The sequence below is a fragment of the Scyliorhinus canicula genome, chromosome 6 (assembly GCF_902713615.1).
Source record: "Scyliorhinus canicula chromosome 6, sScyCan1.1, whole genome shotgun sequence".
NCBI classification, from domain to species: domain Eukaryota; kingdom Metazoa; phylum Chordata; class Chondrichthyes; order Carcharhiniformes; family Scyliorhinidae; genus Scyliorhinus; species Scyliorhinus canicula.
The window spans coordinates 126,227,355-126,248,768 of record NC_052151.1 but is presented as its reverse complement, the minus strand read 5'-3'; the positions used below and the strand labels follow the sequence as shown (position 1 = coordinate 126,248,768).

The window sequence follows — 21,414 nt, the reverse complement described above, 5'->3', positions numbered from 1 at the left end:
TGGGCTCCAGGGTCCTGGACGGGGCGCGGGGCCCCCACGGTAGGGTGCCCCCACGGTGGTCTGGCCTGCGGTCAGGGCCCACCGATCGGCGGGCGGGCCTGTGCCTTGGAGGCACTCTTTTTCTTCCGCCGCCGCCACGGCCTCCACCATGGCGGGGGCGGAAGAGACCCCCTCCCTTGTGCATGCGCCGGTATGACTTTAGCAGCCGCTGAAGCTTCGGCACATGCGCGAATTTTCGCCGGCCGGCTAAGTCCTTTCGGCCCCGGCTGGTGTGGCACCAAAGGCCGTTCACGACAGCCGGCGGAGTGGGAACCACTCCGGCGCGGGCGTAGCCCCCCAATGTGAGGGCTTGGCCCTTAAAGGTGCGGAGACTTCCACACCTTTGGGGTGGCCTGACGCCGGAGTGGTTCACGCCACTCCGACACGCCGGGACCCCCCCGCCCCGCCGGGTAGGGGAGAATCCCGGTCCTAGTCTCCACACTAAGATACCTGTTCGGGTATATGGGCAGGTGGGGGGGGGGGAGAGAATTCAGAATGTCCAATTCACCTCACAAGCACATCTTTCAGGACCTGAGAGAGGAAATCGGAGCGCCCAGAGGAAACCCATTCAGACACGGGGAAAACGTTCTAATTCCACACAGACAGAGACTCAAGCCGGGAAACGAACTAGGTCCCTGGAGCTGTGAGATAGCAGTGCTAACCACTGTACCACGGTGCTGTTTAAAAGTCAGTCGTAGCCATTGGGTGCTTCTCCTATGACCAGGAGCTACATGACCAACCGCTCCATGACCCACAGTTTGAAAAACCCTGCACGAGAGCAACCTAAAATCATTTTCAGACCAATATCACCCCATTTACTGCAGACAGAGGCAGTTGAAATTGGCCGCTGCAAATATAAACATTTAGTTATGTAGTGGTGTTCTCTTTGGGGCACTCTGTAAATCAATAACACAAGAAATATAGGTGAACACAAAGCTTAACAGCTTTTTAAACATTCAGTCAGGCAGATAAGAAGGAAATGCAACGTTCAAACACTACTTCAAATCAGCAAGAAAAGAACAGCTTTTTGGCAAATATAATTAGCAATGAGGAGTGTCTATTTCTCAGTGCATACCTGTCTATAGTGGTGGTACAACCTTGGAGAAACAATGGTAATACAAATATAAAAAGCTGACTTTAACATTGTTTCACTCAGATAATACCACCTCAATAGAACAGAAAGTAGTGCTTAACAGGTAGCTTATTTGTTTGCTGGCCTTAAACGATAAACCTACAATCAAAGCAATTGATAAAGAGCAACAATGGTGAGGGAACAAAAGTGATGGTAGGGTGAGCAGAAGTGTTTAATTTATTTAAAACTCACCGCTATTTCTAATTACTTTATCAACCATATCGGCTTATTATTAGAGTAATAATGTTACTGATATTTTCGTACTTTTATTACTATATCTCACAGTGCTATGTCTGAGTTGAAGTAGTTGACTAGTAGTTGACTGAGTTGATAGTCCAAAGATGTGTAGGTTAGGTGGGGTTACAGGGATAGGATAGGAGAGTGGGTCTAGATAGGGTGCTCTTTCAGAGGGTCACTGATGGGCTGAATGGCCTTGTTTTGCACTGTCGGGATTCAATGGATCTCTTGAAAGACTGCTGCCTAGGTCCTTATATAGAACATTTACCATCACTGGCTGCATAAAGGGCAGATCAATTTTTCATTGGCAGCCTCAAGCAGTCATCTACTCAGATCGGCATTAAACAAATTAATGCCTGTTTCAAGAATGGGTTCTGGTTATCTTTTCATTTACCTTCACCAATATCGTGAGTAAAACACTTAGGACCTGGAATGATTTCACCAGGCATATTGCTTAAGTGCTAGGTCTGTCCCCGAAAATCAGGCACTTTGCCATCCAGTTTTAGTCCATCACTTTATTTAGTGAAAATAAAGCCTTTTACAATAATTTCAATGCATTCTTTCATCACAAGGTAAAACTAGTTCATAATCACATTTGTTGCTGTGCTGACCTTAGAGGCCAACAAAGATTATCGGATTAATGGTACATTGAATTAGCTACTTAACTGCATGAATTAACTTTAGTTTTCCTACAACACAAAATCTATCATTCTTTTATTGTATAGAAATAACGGATCATTTGTCGCAAAATAGACCCAACATATGTGGTCCTCTGTCAAAACTAAAAGATAAAGCAAACAGCAGTTTTGTAATTGTTAAATCAAGGAGAGCTCTGGTCTCCACCCACTAAGACTGAGTAGAGCAGAATTCAAGGCCTTCACCTTCAGGGTCAGGCATGAATGCTACCATCAAAGCTTCATTTCTGCCATAGCTGATTGTCACAGAACCCATGCACCTTGAAACTAATCACAGAGATACATTATTTTCTTCCTGTACTACTCACAAAGTCATCAAAATAATAGTCCTTCCTATCGAGGCATGGTGTAAGTTGGCTGCACGCATCAATAAATCCGGTCACATATGGAAGTCAAGAATTATGAAAAGAGTCATCCAGACTCAAAATGTTAGACTCCTTCTCTCTCTTTCCACAAATGTTGTCAGACCTGCTGAGATTGTTCATTATTTTCTGGTTTTGTTTCAGATTCCAGCATCCGCAGTAATTTGCTTTTATATTATGAAAAGTTTAGTGATGACCAGGATGGAATAATTAAACAAATTTTAACCAAGACAGTATATTCTACTTTTCCTTTGGGTATCAAGAGGGACATCTATGTAAAGTTTGGTGGGAAAATTACAATCACAATCAGAATAATTTAGATCCAAATGTCCATTTTGTTCTTTGATGCTTCTTATAGCATCTTTCACATGTACTTCAAACTTTGTACGTGCAAACTTCCCTGTGTATTCTTTATTCTTCAATAATCTGTTTTGTAGCTGCATAGTGGATTCACTAAAAACACTTGTTCCTATATTCTCATTTTTTGTTTCCATGTACCAAAGCAAAATGTGTTTTCAATAAAAAATAAATCTCAAAACCTCCTTCTAATATCTATTAAGGAATACAAAAGATTGGCGTTTTTTCAGAAAATCAAAAAGCCGTTATTATAATAATAATAATCTTTATTGTCACAAGTAGGCTTACATTAACACTGCAATGAAGTTACTGTGAAAAGCCCCAAGTCGCCTCATTCCGGCGCCTGTTTGGGTACACAGAGGGAGAATTCAGAATGTCCAAATTACCCAACAGCACATTTTTCGGGACTTGTGGGAGGAAACCGGAACACCCAAAGGAAACCTATGCAGACACAGGGAGAATGTGCAGACTCTGCACAGACAGTGTCCCAAGCCAGTAATCGAACCTGGAACCCTGGTGCGGTGAAGCAAATGTGCTAACCACTGTGCTACCGTGTGCATAATCTTATGGAACACTCAGCTCAATATATCCTTCTGTGTACACCTAAACCATGGTGATTAGGCAAGGAAAGAGCTTTCTGATTACCATGTACCGGCCATCATCAGCTGATGAATCAGTACTCCTCCATGTTGAACAACACTTGGAGGAAGCACTGACGGTGGCCGGGGTGCAGGACATGATCTGGCTGGGAGGCTTCAATATCCATCCATTAGAGTGGCTCGATAGTACCACCACAGACCGAGCTGGCCAGATCGCAAAGCGCATAACTGCTAGACTGGGTCTGCAGCAGGTGGTGAAGGAACCAACAAGAGGGAAAAGCACACTTAACCTCATCCTCACCAACCTGCCTGCTACAGATGCATCTGTCCATGACAGTATCGGTATAAGTGACCGCCTCACAGTCCTTGTGGAGACAAAATCCCACCTTCACATTGAGGATACCGTCCATTGTGTTGTTTGGCATTACCACCGTGCTAAATGGGATAGACTTCGAACAGATCTAACATTCATGAGGCGCTGTGGGCCATCAGCAGCAGCAGAATTTTACTCAACCATAATCTACAACCTCATGTTCCGGCATATCCCCTACTCTACCATTACCACTAAGCCAGGGGATCAACCCTGGTTCAATGAAGAGTGCAGATGAGCATGCCAGGAGGAACACCAGGCAAACCAAAAAATGAGATGTCAACTTGGTGAAGCTACAACACAGGACTACTTACAGCATAAGCAGCAAGTAATAGACAGAGCTCAGCAATTCTACAATCAATATCTCAGATCAAAGCTCTGCAGTCCAGCCACATCCAGTCGTGAATGGTAGTCGACAATTAAACAACTCATCAGAGGAGGAGAAGGCTCCACAAGTATCCCCATTGAATGCTGGAGGAGCCCAGCACATATGTGCAAACAACAAGGCTGAAGCGTTCGTAACAATCTTCAGCTTGAAGTACCAATTGGATGATCCATCCCGGTCTCCTCTGGGGGTCCCCAGCAACACAGATGTCAGTCTTCAGCCAATACGGTTCATTCCATGTGATATCAAGAAACAGCTGAAGGCACAGGAAACTAGAAAGGCTATGGGCCCTGACAATATCCCGGCAATAGTACTGAAGACATGTGCTCCAGATCCTGCCGCACCCCTAGCCAAGCTGTTCCAGTACCATCTATGAGATGCACTGGGGAAACTCACCAAGTTTCCTTAGACAGCACCTTCCAAACCCACGACTGGCAGGTTCCCCTCCAAGTCACTCACCACCCTGACTTGGAAATACATCACCGTTACGTCACGGTCACTGGGCCAAACTTTTGTAACTCCCTCCCTAATAGCATAGTAGATGGACCTACACCACATTGACTGCAGCAGTTCAAGAATGAAGCTCACCACAACCTACTGAAGGGTAACTAGCAATGGGCAATAAATGCTGGCCTAACCAGTGATGCCCAATCCCCCAAGTGAATTTTTAAAAAATTGTTTTCAGTCACCCGTATCCACGCAGTCATTTTCATAGAGCTGTACTTGACTACTGCACAGGATCAAATGTCATGATTATTGTCCCACAATGAAGAAAGCAACTTTTTAATGTTAAAAGTAGGTGCAATGGATTAAATTGTGCATGTTTCTCGGGCAATGGAAGAGCCCTTAAAACTCCAAAATGGCATCTGGTAAGTACATGCGCACTTCCACTGTTAGTTGTGCCGAATGTCATACTGGTGAGAATATTAGAAAGGCAAATATGCTGACTAGGCAGATCATGACATCACTCAGTATTCAACGCTGATTTACACTAGCACTGCCATTTTGAAGCTCAAAGCTGCAGCTACCACCTCTTAACATTGCACAACTGAACACATATTCAGTAGCTGAAAGGGAAGGGCTTTCACCAGCACTATTTGAAGGGATCATCAACTAATTTGGGACCAAATATTCCAGGATACTTACCTTTTAGAAGAGAGGCAAAATGGGGAAGGCGGAGGGGCAGCCTTGTCAATAAATAGGATAAAGAAAGTTGAGAGAAAGCATCCTGACTCAAAAAATAAAGTCGAATCAGTCTGGGTGCAGCTAAGAAACAGCAAGGGGCAGAAAACATTGGGAGAAGTTGTTTATAGGCCAGCAACCAGTTGTTATAGTGTAGGGCAGAGCATAAATCAGGAAGCCCATTTGGGACCAAAGTAACAATTTGTGTGTGGAACCGGAAGATACAGGTGATGTTTTAAATGAGTTAAAACTATTAATACCTCTTCTCTCTTAAGGTAAGTCATTCAAGTAAATCACAATGTGCCCTCTTGATTTATATATCGACATCAACCGTTCTCCGTCGTGAACACAGATGCAAAGTACTCATTTAAAATCTCACCAATATCTTCTGGTTCCACACACAAATTATTATGTTGGTCCCCAATGGGCCTTATTCTTACCCTGGTCAACCTCCTGCCCTTAATATACTTCATAAAACACATTTGGATTTTCCTTTATTTTACTCGTCGGTACTTTTACATGCCCTCTCTTCGCTCTCCTAATTTCTTTCTTTTTAAAAAAAATATTTTTATTCTCCTCCTTTTTCACATTTTCTCCCAAATTTACACCCAACAATAAACAATAATCAGCAACAAATATGTCAATCCCATAACAATAACAACGATCCCATCCTCCCACCAACCCCCAAACATTGGTCAGCATTTTTACATAAACAAAAGACAAAAAGGAATCAGGGATTACCCATAGTCACCCTTAATACATACAGCCCCCCATCCCCACCAACCCTCCCACCCATCCCCCTCAACTAATGTTCGATGTTATCCAGTTCTTGAAGTGCATAATAAATAATGCCCATGACTTGTATGTCCTTCCTCCGTCCTTCCCCTCAGTTCAAACTTCACCTTCTCAAGAGTCAAGAATTCCAACAGGTCCCTCCGCCACGCCAGGGCACAGGGTGGAGAGGCTGCTCTCCATCCCAGAAGGATCCGCCTTCGGGCGATTAACGAGGCGAAGGCTATGATACCTGCCTCCGCACCCGTTTCCAACCCTGGCTGGTCTGACACCCCGAATATGGCCTCCCGGGGCCCTGGGTCCAATTTCACACGCACCACCTTGGAGATCACCCTAAAAACCTCCTTCCAGTAATCCTCTAGCTTTGGACAGGACCAAAACATATGAACGTGATTAGTGCCCCCACCAACGCTCACACACATCTTCTATTCCTTCAAAGAATCGGCTCATCCTCGCCCTCGTGAGGTATGCTCTGTATACCACCTTCAGCTGTATCAGCCCCAACCTCGCACATGAGGTGGAGGCATTTACTCTCCGGAGCATCTCACACCAGACCCCCTCTTCTATAACCTCTCCCAGCTCTTCCTCCCACATTGCTTTGATCCCTTCCAGTGGTACCTTATCCTCTTCCAAAATAGCTCCGTACACTGCTGACACTATCCCCTTCTCCAGTCCCCTTGTTGTCAGCACCTCCTCCAACAATGTGGATGCCGGTTCCTCCGGGAAGCACTGTATCTCCTTCCTGGTAAAATCTCGAACCTGCATGTATCTAAACATTTCCCCCTGTTCCAGCCCATACTTCGCTTCCAGCTCCTTCAATCCTGCAAACTGATCCCTAAGAAACAAATCTTTTAGCGTCTTTGGCCACCTTCCCTCCCCATATGAATGAGGTATTCGTTCCCTGAAGAAAGCCTTTGGCAGGAAAATTAGTAGTCATTGATAAATAAACAGAAATCGCGGCAACACATTCATTTTAACCGCCTGTACCCGACCCACCAGTGACAGAGGGAGACCATCCCATCTTGCCAGGTCGCTTTCACTCTCCCCACCAAACTAGAGATGTTGTACCTGCAAAGCCTCCCCCATTCCCGGGCAACCTGCACCCGCAGATTCATAGGGCAGAGTCCCTGCCCTATGGAATGGCAGCTCCCCCACCCCTGCCCCCACCCTCGGCCAAGACACCACAAAATACTCACTCTTGTCTAGGTTCAGCTTGTACCCCGAGAAAGACCCAAATACTCGCAGTAGCTCCAATATTCCCCCTATCGACACACTCGGTTCCGACACATATAACAGCAAGTTGTCGGCATGTAAGGTCACCCTGTGCTCCATCCCCCCCCCCGCACTATTCCTTTCCATGCTCTGGAACTTCTTAATGCGATGGCCAACGGCTCAATCGCAAGTGCAAACAGCAGGGGGGACATAGGCCATCCCTGCCTCGTCCCATGGTGGAGAGAAAAGTATCTCGAGTTGATGTTGTTTGTGCAGACACTTGCCCTCGGTTCCTTATATAATAGCTTTACCCAGTTCACAAATTTTGGTCCAATCCCAAACCGCTCCAGAACTGCCGTCAAGTACCCCCATTCTACCCGGTCAAACGCCTTCTCGGCATCCAATGCCACAACCATCTCTGTTTCCTTCCCTTCCGCCGGTGCCATAACGACGTTCAAAACCCTCCTAATGTTCGAAAAAAGCTGCCTCCCTCTCACGAACCCCGTCTGATCCTCACCTATCACCTTCGGGAGGCACTCCTCCAGCCTGCCTGCCAGTACCTTTGCCAATACTTTTGCTTCCACATTCAGAAGTGATATGGGCCTATATAACCCACACTCCGTCCGATCCTTATCTTTTTTTAGCAACTGTGAAATCGATGCCTGCCCCAAGGTTTGTGGCAACACCCCCTTCCCTATCGCCTCTTCAAACATCCCCACCATCGGGGGTGCCAGCTTATCCTTGAATTTTTTATAATATTCCACCAGAAACTCATCCGGTCCTGCCACCTTCCCTGACTGCATTCTCCCAATTATATCCTTTATCTCCTGCTCCACTATTGCTCCTTCTAATGTAGCCCTATCCCTGTCCCCAACCCATCTAGAAATTCCTTCATCGCAGTCTCCTCCGGGTGGCTCTGACCTGTACAAACTCTCATTGAACCCCTTCAAAAATCTTGTCAATCAGCTCCGGAGCCACCACCAACTTCCCTGCCCTATCCCTCACCTGAAGAATTTCCCTTGCCGTTGCCTCCCTCCGGAGCTGACCTGCTAACACATGCCCCGCCTTATCTCTATGTTCATAAACTGCACCCCTTGCTCGTCTCAGTTGGCGCACCGCCTTCCTGGTGGACAGTCGGTCGAAGCTCGCCTGTAGTTTCTTCCTCTTTTCCAGCTTCGCTGGGTCCCCATCTTCTGCATAACTCCTATCTACCTCCAACATCTCATCTATTACCCTCTGCCGCTCCAACATCTCCTCTTTGTCCACCCTGGCCTTAAACAAAATTACCTCACACCACACCACTGCCTTTAGAGCCTCCCAGACAACCGCCTTCGACACCTCACCCGTACAGTTGAAACCTACATATTCCTTAATTACCATTTCAATTTTCTTACAGAACACTTGGTTCCCTAAAAGCCCCACATCCAATTTTCACCCCGGCCTCTGCGCTACCCCCTTCTCCAGTACCATATCTACCCAATGCGGAGCATGTTCTGACACTGCAATTGCCGAGTATTCCGACCCCTTAACCCCAGCCAGCAAAGCCTTCCCCACCACAAAGAAGTCGATCCGCGAGTATACCTTATGGACTGCTGAGAAAAACGAGTACTCCCGTTTCCTTTGGTTCAGGAACCTCCAAGGGTCCACCCCTCCCATTTCCACCATTAGCCCAGCCAGCGCCTTTGCCCCCCTGATGGGACCAGCGAGTGCGGCCATGATCTGTCCAACCTTGGCTCCTGCACCAAGTTCCAGTCCCCTCCCACAATCAGCTCGTGTGTGTCCAAGTCGGGGATGGCCCCAAACACCTTCCTCGCGAATCCCACATCGTCCTAATTTCTTTCTTAAGTAACCCCCTGAACTTTCTATATTCCTACAGGGCTTCTGCTGTTTTGAACCCTTGGGCCTCAAAGTAAATAAATCCCCGGAGCCAGATGAGATATTATCCAGGTTGCTGTGGGAGGCAAGGGAGGAGATTGCAGCGGCTCGACCAAAAGTTTTCAAATCACTTCTGGAGAGGTGCCAAAGGACTGCAGGACAGCTAATATGGTGCCATTATTCAAGAAGGGAAGTAGGGACGAACCAAGAAATTACAGTCCAGTGAGTCTAAGTTCAGTGGTAGGGAAAATGCTGTAAACAATTCTGAGGGACATAATTAATCCCCACTTGGAGATGCAAGCGTTAATCAAGGGTAGTCAGTGTGGTTTTGTCAAAGGGAGATTATGTTTTACAAATTTTATTACATTTCTTGAGAAGGTGACTCGGTGTGTAGATGAGGGTAGTGCAGTTGATGTAGTCTACATGGACTTTAGTAAAGCTTTTGACAAGGTCCCACATGGGAGGCTGATGAAGAAGGTAAGAGCCCATGGGATCCAGGGCAATTTGGCAAACTGGATCTAAAACTAGCTTAGTGGTAGGAAACAGAGGGTGATGGTTGAAGGTTGTTTTTATGATTGGCAGCCTGTGACCAGTGGTGTTCCACAGGGATCGGTGTTGGGTACCTTGTTGTTTGTAGTATACATTAATGATCTAGATGTGAATATTGGAGGTATCATAAGTAAGTTCGCAGATCACACAAAAATTGATGGTGTGGTAAATAGTGAGGAGCAAGGATTACAGGATGATATAGACGAGCTGGTTAGATGGCAGAAGAGTTTCAAATGGAATTTAACCATGAAAAGTGTGATGGAATGCATTTTGGGATGTCCAAAAAGGCAAGGGAATATACAATGAATGTTCAGACCCTAGGAAGTACAGAGAATCAAAGGGACCTTGGTGTGCATGTTCATAGATCTCTGAAGATAGCAGGACACATAGATAAGATGGTTAAGACGGCATATGGTATTCTTCCCTTTATTAACCGAGGCATAGAATATAAGAGCAGGGAAGTTATGTCGGAGGTGTATAAAATGCTGGTTAGGCCCCAGTTGGTGTACTGTGTACACTTCTGGTCACCACACTATAGATAGGAAGTGATTGTATTGGAGAGGGTGCAGAGAGATACACCAGGATGCTGTCTGGGCTGGATCGTTTCAGTTATCAAGAGAGACTGGATAGACTGGGATTGTTTTCCGTGGAGCAGAGAAGGCTGCGAGGGAACCTGATTGAGGTGTATAAAATTATGAGGGACATAGATAGGGTGGACTGGTCGGTATTTTTCCCCTTCGTGGAGGGATCAATAATCAGGGGGCATAGATTTAAGGTAATGGGCAGAAGGTTTAGAGGAGATGTGAGGAAAAGCTTTTTTACCCAGAGGGTGATTGGAATCTGAAACTCACTGCCTGAAAGGGTGGTAGAGGCAGGAACTCTCAACTTTTAAGAAATATTTAGATGATCACTTCAAATGCCATTGCATACAAGGCTACGGACCAAGTGCTGGAAAATGGGATTAGAATAGTTAGGTGCTGATGGTGGGCGCGGATGCGATGGGCCAAAGGGCCTCTTTCCATGCTGTAAAACTCTGTGACTCCATGGCTAATTATCTATCTCAACGCTATTCACCTGTGCTCTCCCATACCACTTGATGTGTTTAGAGTCTATAAATCTATTTATTTCTAAAATATATTCAGTGCGCTGGCCTCCACAGCATTCTGTGGTAGAGAATTCCACAGGTTCACTAGCCTTTGCCTGAAAAATTGCTTCCTCATCTCAGTCCTAAATGGCCTACCCCATATCCTGAGATCGCGACCCCCAGCCAGAAGAAATATCATTCCTGGATCCAGTCTGCCCAGCCTGCTCAGAATTTTATACCTTTTAGGCTAATTATATATTGGCAAAAATGTAAAACATTTAGGGCAAATCGGCCACTCTACTTCTAACCCGGTTGACCAGCACTGGTGAACCTAAGCCTTTGTATTTTGTATATTAGTCGACAACTATATGTAAAAATAGTTTAAAGATTAAACTTGCAGAAATGAATCCCAGGCATATCCCAGAGTAAAATGATTCTGGTGTCACATATTAATGCCTGAAATGATGCAGAGAAGGAGGCTTCCGAACATGTCTATAATGTGAAAAATATGACAGGGATTAAGACAGTTTGGCAAGAATTGATACTTTTGGAAAGCTTTCTTATTGACTCAAACAAGACATACAAATTTAGACCCAAATCTTGCTCAGGCAGAGCAGTTTGATTCTCCAATGAACTTTCCTTTCCCAAGAATTGGAACATGTCCATTGGCATATTCTGTAATAAGCACTGCCAGTGCCAGTTTATTCTAGTGAATGAACCAGAACTCCAAATGTGGTTTCCTGTGGCAGGCATAAATATCTGGAGACCTCCTCATCCTCATTCCGGAATTAATTGGCCCCACTCTACTTTCACTATCAAACTACATCTCCACTTAACTAGAATTATTGGAGCATGGTCACATCATACTGCATTTTCACTCGTCTCTCACACTTATTTTGTTGTCGTTAAAATCTCCATTTGAGGTGTAAGAATCGGAGCATAAATTATTGTAAAATATCGCTCTATTTTATATATAAGGCAAAGTCTGAATCATAATCCAATTCATTATTAATATAGAAATTCAAGATAATAATATACAGTAATAATAATTGCTTATTGTCACAAGTAGGCTTCAATGAAGTTACTGTGAAAAGCCCCTAGTCGCCACATTCCGGCGCCTGTTCGGGGAGGCTGGTATGGGAATTAAGAAGCCACTCTGCTAGCCTTGTTCTGCATTACAAGCCAGCTATTTAGCCCACTGTGCTAAACCAGCATTGTTATGATATGCTCCCCCTCTCTCTCATTTTCTGACATCTGAATTTTGCTACCTAATAATAGACTACTGCCATAAGAAATGTTAACTTTCCCTCTGCCACTGAGTATTAATAATTTACATTACATGGTGCTGAGGATCCGGGTTCGATCCCGGCCCCGGGTCACTGTCCATGTGGTGTTTGTATATTCTCCCCATGTCTGCATGGGTATTATTCCTGCAACCCAAAAAGATGTGCAGCGTAGGCAAATTAACCATGCCAAATTGCCCATCATTTGGAAAAAAAGAATTGGGTACTCTAAGATTATATGAAAAAAACAATAATAATTTGCATTGCACATTTTCGTATACCTTTCAGCTTGATTGTTCTGTCTGAGGCTGTGTGCGTGACTGTTATGGGAACATCAATTTCTCAAGAAGATTTTCATGGTTTTAAGAACAAAATTCAAAATATGATGAGCCTTTATTTCCAAATCAATTTTTCAAAAGATTGCTGCACGCTACCTCTCAGAACATGTGCAAGAGTTGTGGCTATCTTCATTTATCTAGAGCATGGCCGCTATGCCATTAACAAAGAAACATTTAAAACTGCACACAAATCTTTGTGACAGATTTATGCAATTACTGGTTCTAGAATTCTCCGCCAAAGGAAACAATTTTATCCTGTCCACTATATCTCTTCCCCTTATGATTTTGTACACCTCAATCAAGTCACCCCTCAGCCCTCTTTGTTCCAAGGAAAATAACCCAAACCTATCCAACTCTCTTGTGCGAGTGTAACAAGCCGCCTGGTGGTGTATATGATAGGATTTATCCTCATGGTCCACGTATGAATGGGTTGCCCAGATACACAAAAGTATGTTTTTTATGTTCACTCTTTATGTTCAATCTTATCTCTGACTGGTTCTGCACAATGTGAATTGGCCAAATGATGGATTGAGTTGTTGCAACCAATTCTGAGTGAATTTTCTACACGCATGGTGAAGGATTCCTTTACCATTGCAAATACTACAGCATCTTTGGAAATAATGGTGATATAAATGGCTCCAGAGAGATGAAGGTACTTTATGCCTTCATTTCATAAATTAAATCCCTTAGGGGGTCGAGATTGAAGGCGCTAGCGACAGCGCTGCTCCCGACGGCCCCGTGGAGATACTCAGGGACTCCTGTATTAATAGACTCGTTGAGAATTTGGAGGCAGTTTCGACAGCACTTCGGGTTGGGGGCAGAGTCAAGGGAAATGCCGATTTGGGGGAACGGGCACGATTCTCCGCAAGTGCGGAGAGTCGTAAAGGCTGCCGTGAAACTGGCCGTGTTTCACGGCAGCCTCCGCGCCCCCTCCCGAGACCCGATTCTCCCCCCGGGCAGGGGCTAGCAGCGCGGCCCCATGAAGCACGGCATCGTGACTGTCGCTAAGCCCGCGTGCCAAGCGTCACGGCGGCTGACGCGCACGATGATGTCAGCCGCGCATGCGCGGGTTGGATGGCTCCAACCTGCACATGCGCGGATGACGTCATCACGCATATGCGTCAAACCCGCGCATGCGCGGGCCGTCATGCCCCTCAGCCGCCCTCGCGGACTGATCCTGCGGGGCGGCGGAGGAACAAAGAGTGCGCGGGTATCGGACCCGCTGCCCGCGATCGGTGCCCACCGATCGCAGGCCCATGCCACCCTTGGCACGGCCGTGGTGCGGCCATGCCAATCGGTGCCATGGTTGTCCGGGACGGCACTTTGCGGCCGTTTTCACGAACGGTGAGAGCAGCTATGCTGCGTTCGTGAAAACGTGGGAACTCGGCCCATCGGCCTGGGGAGAATCGCTGTTCGCCGTTAAAAACAGCGAGCAGCGATTCGTGTCTTGGGGGGGGGGGGGGGGGGGGTGAATAGCGGGAGGTCGGGAAAAATGTCGGGAAGGCCCTCCCGCTATTCTCCGACCCGTCGTGGGCAGCGGAGAATCGCGCCCATAGATTTGGGCCAGGGAAGTGAGATGTAAATTTTCAGAGATGGGAGGAGAAAGGAAATAGTACACTGAAAAATTTGTTTCTTGGGGGTCGTTTTGCAGGATTGAAGGAGCTGGGAGCAAAGTGTGGGCTGGAGCAGGGGGAAATATTTAGATACATGCAGCTTCGATACTTTGCCTGAGAGGAGATACAGAGCTTCCCAGTAGAGCCAGTTTCCACATTGCTGGCGGAGGTGCTGACGACAGGGGACTGGAGAAGGGGGTAGTATCGGCAGTTTACGGGACTATTTTGGAGGAGGAGAAGGCACCGCTGGAAGGGATCAAGGCAAAGTGGGAGGAAGAGTTGGGAGAGGGTATGGAGGAGGGGTTCTGGTGTGAGGTGGTCCGGAGGGTGAACACCTCCACCTCGTGTGCGAGGTTGGGGCTGATACAGCTGAAGGTGGTGTATAGAGCACACCTTACAAGGGCGAGGATGAGCCGGCTCTTTGAGGAGTAGAAAATGTGTGTGAACATTGCGGAGGGGCCCGCAAACCATGTTCAGATGTTTTGGTCCTTTCCAAAGCTGGAAGATTACTGGAAGGAGATGTTTAAAGTGGTGAACGTGAAACTGGACCCGGGCCCTCTGGAGGCCATATTCAGGGTGTCGGACCAGCCGGGGTTGGAAACGGGCACGGAGGCAGATGTTGTAGCCTTCGCCTCGTTGATCACCCAGAGGTGGAGCGGGGGAACCTGCTGGAATTCGTGATGCTTGAAAAGGTCAAATTTGAACAGAGGGGAAGAATGGAGGGGTTCTACAATGGGCATTATTCATTATGCACTTTCGAGAATTGGACCACATCGAACACGGGGGGGGGGGGGGGGGGGGGGGGGGGGGGGAGGGGGGGGAGGCAAGGGACTGTATGTGTTAATGGTGGCTATGGGTGATTCCGGATTCCTTTTTGTAATTTGTTTATGTTAACGTGCGGGCTAATGTTTGGGGGTTTGGTGGGAGGATGGGATCATTGTTATTGATATGGGGATTGCATTCATTATTGATTGTTTTTTATTGTTGGGTGTAAATTTGGGAGAAAATATGAAAGAGGAGGAGAATAAAAAATATATTTTTTTAAATTTAATAAGTTAAATCCCCAGCCTAAGTGATGGAATGGATTCATCTACGGTGATATCGCATGCTCAACAATAGGTTGCTCACCAGCGCTCAATCAGAGATCCTCCAGCACTATTCAGCTAAAACCTCTAATATGACACTAGTTTAAAGATTGTTTCCAGGAATTAAAATTCCCAGCTAGTCACATATTTACTTTGATTTTTGTCTTTGGGCGTGACTCTAATGGAATGTATACCTAAAGCCAACTTCTTAACCTATTAGTCTAAAATTGAATGATACACAACGCCTTACATGCAGGGAAATATTTCAGCACTACCGCCTCTGCCTGGGGTGACGTTATCAACAGGAGCAATTTCATCGCTATTATTTTTGTGAATTTTGTCAGTTGTAAGAGGGTTTTACTTCTTTGGATTTTGTTGTCCTTCAGTTCATATTAAGGGAGCATTGTCAAAGGCCAACTTGTTTCTTGTTTCATACAATGCTCGAGTTCAATCAAATGTGGAAACTTCATCGTATCATGTTTGGATAATACAATTAAGAAGAAAAAAGGTAATTCTGCAGTTAATCGCTTCTTTGCACCCAAGGTATGCAAGTAACATATTGGTCACAAGTGGATTTCCCCAATGGTAGGCAACTTTATCATCTACCATCATCTAGTTTTATAAGTGCTCCTTTCAATCACTGTCTAAGGGGGAAGAAACCAGAGGTGGGATTCTCCGCCGGCAGGATTCAACGGAGAATCCTGCCGGCGAGTCGAGGCTGAAAAGTGGCGTGGCGGAGAATCCAGCCCCAGATTTCTCTAATCTTGCATAACATTAAAGATCAGTCTTGTGGCTATTCTTTGTGCCACCTCTCGAGAACTGGAGAGCATAGATTTAAGTTAAGAGGGGAAAGAATTAATGAGAACCTGAGGAGCAACGTTTTTTACACAGAGGGTGGTAGGTATGTGGAATGAGCTGCCGGAGGAAGTGGTTGAGGCAGGGATATTGACAACGTTTAAAATGCATTTGGACAAATACATGAAGAGGAAAGGTTTAGAGGGATGTGGGACAAATGCAGGCAAATGGGGTTAGCTTATATGGGATTTTTAGTTGGCATTGGCCAGGTGGGCCGAAGGGCCTGTCTCTGTGCCGTAGATTCTACTCTTGACTGTCCTCTTTATATTTTTGTCACTAAACCTGGACACAGCACTCAGGTGCAGATTGAACTGAGCACTATAATGTGACACAATATTTCACATTCTATTTTCTTTGTTTATTTCTGCTCTACAGTGATCCGACATTTTATTATTGTTATTATTATTATAATTGATAAGCCTATCGACAATCCTAGATCGCTTTCTGTTTTTCTCTTAGCTACTCCATCAGCATTTACGGAGTGTTATGTTATTTGTAAAGAGCTAGTAACTAATTGTTATGCAAGTGTACATCAGGCTGCCACATTTACTACTGCATTCAGGTGAATTTATTGCCAATTTCCAACAAGACTGAGATATGCAGCCAGGAGATGTAAATTCAAGGAAAGGGATGCAAGGCCAATAGCTCCGTTAATATGGAGTTTCACACACCCTGAAGTACAAAGAGATTTTGTTGGAAAGGACAAACTCACAATATCACAGGCTGTAGACAATGCCAGGACACTGATGCCTCAAGTAGACAATGAAGACAATGACTACCCAACTTCAGTTAAGTCTACTGAAAGGCAGGAATTATGTGGTGAAACAGCAACAAAAGAATGTACATGACATGAACAAATCGACGCGCAGGAGATGTATATGACGAGTTCATAGACAGAACAAAATGTTCCACATATGGATCAAATTGTAGAGCTCATGGGAAGCCCAATCACGAGGAAAAGATGTGCAAAACAAGTACAGAAGGTGGTAAATGAACTGTCAGAAACTGAGAAACAGAGCGAATGAGATACAAAAGAAACTACAGCATCCACACCATGGGAGATCACAATGAGTTTTAGAACACAATAGACATAGAAATATAAAAGTGCATAAAATGCTGAGTTCAGGCAGCAAATTAGTGAAGTGCAAGTTCAGTTTAACACTGTCATAGACAGAGAATGATTTACCAATCACAAACGGTGGGAAATTCTAGAGATTTTAAATGGGGAAATGCAAAAGACAAGAAGTCAAGCAGATTGGGCACAATGGGAAACTATTGGTAGATGATAAATAGCAAACAAACGGTGGAACAGAGGCACATAGAGTAGTTGGAAGAGAAACAAACACTGCTGAATCATTAAGCTGAGCTCAAGGAGAAGTACTGCCAGGACAAAGACCAACTCCCCATTCAGCTTTAGGCACAACATTTAATCACCTGAGCAATACTGTGAAAAATGTCTTCTGAGCACACCTGGGGAGTGGGAAGGGTCGGAGGTTGGGAGGGGTTGAGCGATTTGGGAGGAGATTTTGAGGTCAGTGGGTTTGGGGGGTGCAGTGGTTTGGGGGGGGCGGGAGGGTGGAGCGGGTAAGACAACGGAGGTGGAGGGGGTTGGACATCAGGGATTAGGGGGGTAGACATCAAGGTGGTAGGTGTCAGGGGTTGGTCCAGCCAGGCCAGATGGGGGCAGTTTATCCAGGTCAGGACGGTTCAGTTGGGCAGTTGGATCAAGGGATATCCAGCTTGGTCAAGCTGGGGTGGGGTCATCCAGCTAGTTTGTGGGTTGTCATCATTTTTGAGGAGGGAGAGAAAGTCCAGCCAGGTTGGGGAATCGGGAGAGGGCCCAGCTGGGTCAGGTTGGACCCGGGAGTCAGCCCCGCGGGTGGGAGGGATTCCATGGAGGTCGGAGGGTGGGGAATACCTTAGGGGGAGGCAGGGAGGGGTGGGGTGTAGAGGAGTCCATGCAGTGTTTGGTCTCTGTGTTTAAAATAGTTATGCATAAGTTAGAGGGTTTTATTTCTTCAAACGTTTTCAGAGTAACTATCAACGTAACCCAAGGGGAACCATCCAAAGTTTGTGGTTTAAATTGCTTTGTCGGAGGTTCACAGCGCAGCACATTTGCTCAGGGATGTTAGTGATTCTGGACAATTACCATTTAACTGTGAACTTCCGAGAGGGATCCCCCAGCACATCTTTGGGGTACCCCTCCCAAATCTGACACTGGGGAGTCCAGAGGTTATGGCGCAATATATCAACCCACCAAGCAGCGGGTTATATGAAATACACAATGAAACCTGAGCATTTTGAGTGAAAGAGTAATTATTTCAAATTCTGGGAAGAAGACATAACACTGAGTATGGAACTAATGTTAATTCAGATCACCAATGCAAACATCGTAGCACTGGCTGGAAAATGACCTTGTATGACTTACTCCCCATTCATGCTGCTGCTCCTGCCTTTGCCAGCTTGGAAGGATTCGATCAATGGGCAGCTTGAGTACATTCCTGTTTGTATGGTAGTTACTGCTTTAATGTAAACATCACCATAATTGCAATTTTAGCAACAAATGGATACAGTGGGCGGGATTCCCCCAGCACCGTGCCGGGAAGGAGCCGCCCCGACACCGGCACGCTATTCTCCGCCGTGCGGTCGCGGGCCACTCTATGCGGCCAGCCGACAATTCTCCGGCCCAGATGGGCCGAGAGGCCGTAGGAAAAGAGCAGAGTCCCCCCCCCCGGCGCCATTCTAACCTGCTCTGGGCCGGCGGGACCTCGTAGTGCAAGGGTCAGGTGGCAGCCTGTGGGGGGGGGAGGGAGGTCCGAATCCAGGGCGGGGACCTCCGATGTGGCCGGACCCGCGATCGGGTCCCACCGATCGGCAGGTCGGCCTCTCTAGCTGGGGGCCCTTTCCTATGTGCCGGCCCTTGTAGACCTGTGCCATGTTGCGTCGGGGCCGGCGAGTTCAAGGAGGCCACTGTGCATGTCCGTGTTGGCGCCGGCGCCACTGTGCATGCGCGGATCCTGCGGCGCCTAGTTCGCACTAGGATCTGCAGCTGGAGTGGCGCAAACCGCTCCAGCGCCGTGCTGGCCCCCTGTAGGGGCCAGAATTAGACGTGGAAGCGACCTGTTCACGCCGTCGTAAAACGCACTCTGCTGCGGGATTGGCGAATCCCGCCCAGCATTTAAAACGTTTTTAGTTAAATGGCCACAAAATGTTTTTACTTCAGTTTCATGGGGCTGGGAGGAGCAGTAGTCCACTGGGCTCCACAATAATACTATAGGTTGCTGTCATCCATTGCAACCTGCCTGTTGACCAATTCAGCATCCTCATCCAGCCAACCATGAGCTGCAGTGGGACACCCACACTCATTTTGCAATATAAAGGTGTCATGCTAATGAGTTCCAAGTCTCAAAATAGTTGGGACTCTCTGCTGACCCAAATTTTCTCCATGCATATTGTTGTGGGCCAGGGTTTAGAGAACCCCAAGGTGTATCATGGAGTTCACCTGACCCACAACTTTTAATAGATTGTGGTTATCGGAGCACACAGGCCTACTTTACAGCTGTGATGCAACAGAGAACTAAAGTACTTTTAAAATAAAACAATGTTTATTTATGAAACCAGTTAACACTTTATAAACCCACAGTAAACATCTTAACAACTATCAACATCAATAAATCCCCACAGATACAATATTCTATAAGTAACCCTTAATCTTTCTTTGCAACATCCATAAGAAAAAAGACTCTTTTTAACACAGAGATCGGGTTTAAATTCTCTACTGAGGAGAGCAGTTATCACTTTGAAATCACCCAAATGATCTGGAGACAGCCCTTAGATTGCAGAGATACTCATACAGCTGCTTGCTTTTCCTGCAGCTATCCAGCTCTCAAAACGAAACTAAAAACACCCTGTAGCTGCCTGCTCAAAAACAAAAGTGAAAGACAGACAGCCCAGCCCCACCCACTCTCTGACATCACTGCAGCTATCTGACAAACACCCATTTCTTAAAGATACTTGACAATATTAACAATTCTTTCTTCAATCTGAGACTGAATTTTACCTGTGACTGCCATCCATTTGTAAATGTCTATTTCCAGCTCATTCTTCAGGCCTTTGGCTGCATCATCAGCTTTGATTACAGCACCAAGTTCTTTTATTTGTCACTCTTGCCTTCAGCTGATTTCTTGACCATTTTATGTGCATTCTTAGTTCCCATCAACTCATGCTTAGATGACTTGTATAAAGAGCTTTGTTAAAAACTTCCTAGCAGTCCATGTCACTTTCCACAATACACTTTCCCCCAAAAAGCATATATATTTGATCAGAAGGACACTTTCTTCTTGCAATACAAAGACTGTTGCCCAGTGAGTGACTATTATTCACCGAGAGTTGTGCTTCAATTTGTGTGAAGGAGATTGCCTGCACAGCTTCCAAAAATGATGGAGCATTACTAGCTCAAACTGCTACTGTACAGTAAGGTAGCTGAAGACACAACTTGTAAGTTATTAATTAAAAAGTACCTTGGTTAAGTTAAAGGACAATGCTCAGCAGCTTGCACTGGACATAAATGGATGTGTTTTTCAGATAGATAATATATTTTGCTTCCAGAAAATGTCTGACTAGTAATAAATACGTAGCAGAACAATTTTGTTTTTATCTAGGTGGCATGTACAGTGGTTAGCACTGCTGCCTCACAGCTCCACGGACCCGGGTTCAATGCTGGCCTTGGATGACTGTCTGTATGGAGTTTACACATTCTCCCCATGTCTGCGTGTGTTTCCTCCAGATGCTTTGTTTCTGCCCACAGTCCAAATATGTGCAGGTTAGGTGGATTGGCCACGCTAAATTGTCCTTTAGTGTCTAAAGGTTAGGAGGGGTTACGGGGATAGAGCAGGGGGCTGGGTGCTCTGTCGGAGCGTCGGTGCAAACTTGATGGGCCGAATTGCCTCCTTCTGCACTGTAGGGTTTGTGTGATTCTATCTAAGATAGGGACGTATTTTGCATCATGCATGGCTTACAGTGAGATCCATTTAAATGAATCGCTCTTGATGACACTACTACAAAAACACACTACTCCTGTCCATCCCATAAATTAGCTGTAATAGTTTATCTAGAGAGTGTGCCTGATGATTGTTGGTTCTGGGATGAACAAGTACGATGAACACAAAAACTAATCCCAGTTATTCATTGCTAATTCTAGTAGTAACAGCACAGACACTCGACAGTTAGTTTTTCAAAAGATTTACTTAACTGTATAAACATTATTTTCCTAAACATTAAGCTGAACTCAGTCACCTCAGTTTGCCATGACAGTATATTCAGGTTCAGATTTTTGCATCTACCACAATTTTGCTGGAGAAAGTTTAGAGC

At 45.8% G+C, this 21,414-nt stretch overlaps 1 protein-coding gene across 14 annotated transcripts in view; it reads right to left on the bottom strand.

Moving 5' to 3' along the window:
• dnmt3ab (DNA (cytosine-5-)-methyltransferase 3 alpha b) overlaps positions 1-21,414 on the bottom strand; it is a 709,318-nt gene that overhangs the window by 451,948 nt on the left and 235,956 nt on the right. The window lies entirely within an intron of this gene.